Source organism: Chrysemys picta, chromosome 2 (genome assembly GCF_011386835.1).
Source record: "Chrysemys picta bellii isolate R12L10 chromosome 2, ASM1138683v2, whole genome shotgun sequence".
In the NCBI taxonomy this organism is placed as follows: Eukaryota; Metazoa; Chordata; order Testudines; family Emydidae; genus Chrysemys; species Chrysemys picta.
The window spans coordinates 170,496,511-170,502,149 of record NC_088792.1 but is presented as its reverse complement, the minus strand read 5'-3'; the positions used below and the strand labels follow the sequence as shown (position 1 = coordinate 170,502,149).

Genomic DNA, 5,639 nt, shown 5'->3' with positions numbered 1-5,639 from the left:
GTACCCAAACTATTTAGACACTTCTTAAGAGGCATAGAGTCTACTAAAGAAGAGGATGGTCTTGGTCTTGACATGGCTCATAAAAAAGAGAAATAAGTGATCTGCTTCAAAAGTGTGATGGCACTAGAACAATATGGTATCATAAAAGAACTAAGGGTGGTGCCTTGTAAAATCAGCTTGGTGTGGATTGAAAGCATCTTTCATTCACATACAGCTCAGAATGGATTGAAGTAATAACTTTCTTCCAACTTGATCCCGGGCAGATGCCCACTGCTATAGCTTTCTCCATCATTTTCCTGCTGGTCCACTTGGAAAACATCTTATAAAGCTAATTCTCTTTCTGGCTTCAGTTATAAAAGAGAATTAGTAAATCAAAAACTGAAAATATAACCTGTTGGCCCCATCTACATTAAGAAAAGTTCTAAATACAAGCTGTTTGCATCAGTAAAATCTCAAGAATATATTGAAAGGTTTCAGAGTAGCAGCCGTGTTAGTCTGTATCCGCAAAAAGAAGAACAGGAGGACTTGTGGCACCTTAGAGACTAACAAATTTATTAGAGCATAAGCTTTCGTGGACTACAGCCCACTTCTTCGGATGCATATCAAAGAAGTGGGCTGTAGTCCACGAAAGCTTATGCTCTAAGAATATATTGTGTGTCTGATGAGCCATATGTAAGGCTACGATTATGTCACGGAGGTCACGGAATTCATGGAATGCGTGATATTTTCTGCCCGGGGCTGTCGCTGTCAGCCAGCGGTGCCCTGCAGTTCTCAGCCACTGAAGCTTTTCCACTTTGTGTAAATTAAGGATTTTGAAAGAAAGCCTGCCCCAGCTGATGTGGGGTGAGTAATGGGCAGGCTTGCTCTCCAAGCCTGCACCCTCCCCCAGGGCTTCCCCTCCAAACTGGCTGGGCTGGGAGAGGTATATGTTTGTCTAGGCTAATTCTGGCCTTGGACGTGATAACCGATCCGTAACCTCCCATGAAACACTGATCTAGTTGCACTCCTGTATAACACAGGCCATAACACTCACTCATTAAACTCTTCATCAAGCCTATAACTTCTGTCTGAGCTATGTATAGCATATTGTTCAGAAAAATCACCAGTCTTGATTTAAAGATGTCATGTGATGGAGAATCTTACCGATGTAGGTAGATGTAGACTGTGATCAAGTCAATTCTAAACCTTCTCTTGGATAAACTAACCAGGTTGACCTTAAATCTCTCACAATGTGGTATGTCCTCCAGACCTCAAAATATTTTTTGTAGTTCTTTTTTGAACATATTCCAATTTTCAGCATCCCTTTTGAGGTGTGGACTATGCTAGCTGAGGTGTGGACTAAGCTGCTGCACTTCTTACTGTTGCTGCAAGGGCTTGTGCAATTTAACCAAAACTCTAGAATTTTGTTATATTTTGAAGAAATGTAAATGTGTATATATATGTATATATATCACTGTTTCACAATGGGGTATTTACTTTTTAATGTATTTCTAACAAAATGGAGATCCCTGCTAGGCAAATAATAATGATTCTTGTGTAACAAGCATAATTTGTTAGCCCCCTGGGGCTCAGGAAGGTCAGAAGAAAATGCGTCAGGAAACTCCAGGATAAGGTTTGATGCACGGAATCAGAAAACAGCTGGGACTGATTGGCCTCCCAGGGAGCCAGGCTGGGACAGGTAAATAGAAGACGAAGTTAGCTTTTGGGATCTGACATTGGCTAGCTAAGAGTACAAAACCGATGGGCTACAGAGGGGCTTTTTCTAAGATGCCCATTAATTTGTTTAAGGTCCGTCTGGAATTTCCTCATATCTTTTCTGTGAAAGAAGAAGGAACTGGAGACCTTATTAAATATTGTGTGGAACTTTTCCCATATCTCTTCCCTGAAGGAAATGGAAGCTGAAGACTTTGTTTAAATCCTGAGGAGAAGGTTGTTGGGATTGTGCTACTTCTGTCTAAAGGAAAGGAGGCTCCAGATATTTTGTTTTCTCAGATTGCTCGGGACTCGGCCTTTGTTTGTTCAATCTGGAGGCAATGTAACTTTGTTATTGTTTTATGGATGTCGTGCTGTAATTCTTTCACCATACTAATCGTGATATGGAGAGGAGTGTGTGGTGCTTGAATGTGTGCCTCTGAATCTGATGAACCTTAGCGACAATCTACAACATCAGAACACCAGGGGAGGCGGGGTAACAGCCTACATAGAGCCAGTTATTCAAGTAAGAACTTCAGGTCCACAAACCACATGATGTGGGATCTTGAGCTCCTGAGGGAGTGACTTGAGGTTGACCACAAGGTTTCCCACCGTATAGGGGACTGGAAGTTATCAAAAGATCAGGACTGCTTGGAGCACCGCCTGCTCGCTCTCACCAAGCAGAAGAGAAAGAGAAGCCTGTGCTGGTGGAGTGACATGCAGGAGAAAGGACTTGGAGCCCAGAAATTCCAGAGTGGTGAGGAAACTGAGGCAGGAAATGACATACAAGTGTCCTGTATTTTGCATGAATGTGTACCTTGCTTGTGCTATTGAAAAGTAAGTGTGAGTGCAGTGCTGCCAACTTTCACGATATCTCCCTGACTCACAACAGTTGGGCTGGGGTTGCAGCCAGTCTGGTGATAACATAAGACACTCCAGCTTTCTGGTGAATGTCAGCTCTGCCTAGGGGGAAAACAGCCAGACTGCTTTCCCCTCTAGGGAACAGTAGCAAAGCAGAGCTACTGCATGAATCAGGCAGCCCCTCTCCTCAAGAGCTAATGCCATTCTCAGAGGGGGAGGTGGGGAGGGAGCAGAAAGAGCCCTGCAGCTTGGAGTAGCTCTCCCTCCCCCTGTGAGCAATGAGGATAACCCCTCTGCTCCTCCCCTTTCTCCCAGCAGCACCTGGCCTGGGAAGGGCAGCAGGGGATTAAAGGCCCCCCCAGACCAGCCCCCAGCCTACAAGGGAGATAAGGGGGACCTGCTGGAAACTCCCTTCCCAGGGAGAGAAGAGTGAAGAGCTCCAGGAGCTGCAGAGAGAGCAGAAGGAAGGCTGGGGTTGAGCAGTTCTGATAGGGGGTGGGGGACAGGCAGTGAGAGTTCCTGCAGAAAGGGTGAAAATCACCTTAATAAATATGGGAGTGTTGGCAATGCTAATTCTCTCTCTCTCACACACACACACACACACACACACACACACACACACACACACACACACACTGGGGATAAGCAATGGGAGGTCAAATATAAAAAAAACAGATTAAAATAAATACAAAATAATCTCCCCCCCCCTTAAAACTCTTTGGTGTGTGGGACAAACACATGATTTTTGAGCCTTGGGGGTTGGCAATACTGGATTGGTTTAGAAATCCCTCTGCAAAGTGTCTTATTGGCTTCCTCAAGGGTTCCAAGAAGGGTTAAACTGTAAACCAGAGTCCCCAATGGGAGGGTGGAGCTGTGGAGAGGGTGAGCTTGCTTGTGGGGGTTCAGCAGTGGCCATCGGGCTGAGGTCACTTCCAAGAAGGGGTGTCAAGTAGTCTAATCCCAGAGGGTGTTGACTGGGGCTGTGACACTGACTAAAAGATTTTATAAAAAATGCCTGCTTTGTGCAGAAAATGTTGACTTTATTTCCTAGCCCAAAACCTAAAATATTTTGGTTTCCAGCTGAAAACTGAAAAACTCCTATTCAAAAAGCCTGCTGTGGTGCCTCCTTGGAGTTGTAGTGCGGTTGATGAACCAGATGGGAGTCAGTATGGTTCCACAGGATGGAATTGCTGGGGGTTTGGTTTGGGTTTTTTCATTTTTTTTTAAGAAAACCTAGCTATGTTTGCACACACAAAGCTATGTTAAAGGAACATTAAGATTGCAAAGTCAAGCACACAAGAGTTAGGAAAGTCCCAAATTAGGATGTCTGTTTTTCATGCTACAGTTTCTAATTACACTAAAAGAACAGGAGTCCTTGTGGCACCTTAGAGACTAACAAATTTATTAGAGCATAAGCTTTCATGGGCTACAGCCCACTTCTTCGGATGCATATAGAGTGGAACATATATTGAGGAGATATATATATATATATATACACATACAGAGAGCATGAACAGGTGGGAGTTGTCTTACCAACTCTGAGAGGCCAATTAACGTCCGTCAACGTGCAAAGGCTGAAATTGTGGAAAAGCAACCTCACTTGCCCCATAACCTCAGCCATGCTGAACACAATGCCATCTACAGCCTCAAAAACAACCCTGACATCATAATCAAAAAGGCTGACAAAGGAGGTGCTGTCGCCATCATGAATAAATTGGAATATGACCAAGAGGCTGCTAGACAGCTCTCTAACACCACATTCTACAGGCCATTATCCTCTGATCCCACTGAGGATTACCTAAAGAAACTACACCATCTGCTAAAAAAACTCCCTGACAAAGCACAGGAACAAATCTGTACAGACACATGCCTAGAACCCCGACCAGGGGTATTCTATTTGCTACCCAAGATCCATAAACCTGGAAATCCTGGACGCCCCATCATCTCAGGCATTGGCACCCTAACATCAGGCTTGTCCGATTATGTGGACTCTCTCCTCAGACCCTACGCTACCAGCACTCCCAGCTATCTTCGAGACACCACTGACTTCCTGAGGAAACTACAATCCATCGGTGATCTTCCAGAAAACACCATCCTGGCCACTATGGACGTAGAAGCCCTCTACACCAATATTCCACACAAAGATGGACTACAAGCTATCAGGAACAGTATTCCCGATAATGTCACAGCTAACCTGGTGGCTGACCTTTGTGACTTTGTCCTCACCCACAACTATTTCACATTTGGGGACAATATATACCTTCAAGTCAGCGGCACTGCTATGGGTACCCACATGGCCCCACAGTATGCCAACATTTTTATGGCTGACTTAGAACAACGCTTCCTTAGCTCTCGTCCCCTAATGCCCCTACTCTACTTGCGCTACATTGATGACATCTTCATCATCTGGACCCATGGAAAAGAAGCCCTTGAGGAATTCCACCATGATTTCAATAATTTCCATCCCACCATCAACCTCAGCCTAGATCAATCCACACAAACGGTCCATTTCCTGGACACTACTGTGCTAATAAGCGATGGTCACATAAACACCACCCTATACCGGAAACCTACTGACCGCTACACATACCTACATGCCTCCAGCTTCCATCCAGGACACACCACACGATCCATTGTCTACAGCCAAGCTCTAAGATATAACCGCATTTGCTCCAATCCTTCAGATAGAGACAAGCACCTACAAGATCTCTATCAAGGATTCTTAAAACTATAATACCCACCTGCTGAAGTGAAAAAACAGATTGACAGAGCCAGACGAGTACCCAGAAGTCACCTCCTACAAGACAAGCCCAACAAAGAAAATAACAGACCAATAGCTGTCACCTTCAGCCCCCAACTAAAACCTCTCCAGCGCATCATCAGAGATCTACAACCTATCCTGAAAGATGATCCTTTACTCTCACAGATCTTGGGAGACAGACCTGTCCTCGCTTACAGACAACCCCCCAACCTAAAGCAAATACTCACCAGCAACCACACATCACTGAACAAAAACACTGACCCAGGAACCTATCCTTGTAACAAAGCCCGATGCCAACTCTGTCCACATATCTATTCAAGTGACA

At 44.7% G+C, this 5,639-nt stretch overlaps 1 long non-coding RNA gene across 1 annotated transcript in view; it reads right to left on the bottom strand.

Moving 5' to 3' along the window:
• The window catches only part of LOC135981608 (uncharacterized), a 278,320-nt gene that overhangs the window by 67,876 nt on the left and 204,805 nt on the right, over positions 1 to 5,639 (bottom strand). The gene's annotated exons all lie outside the window — the stretch shown is intronic.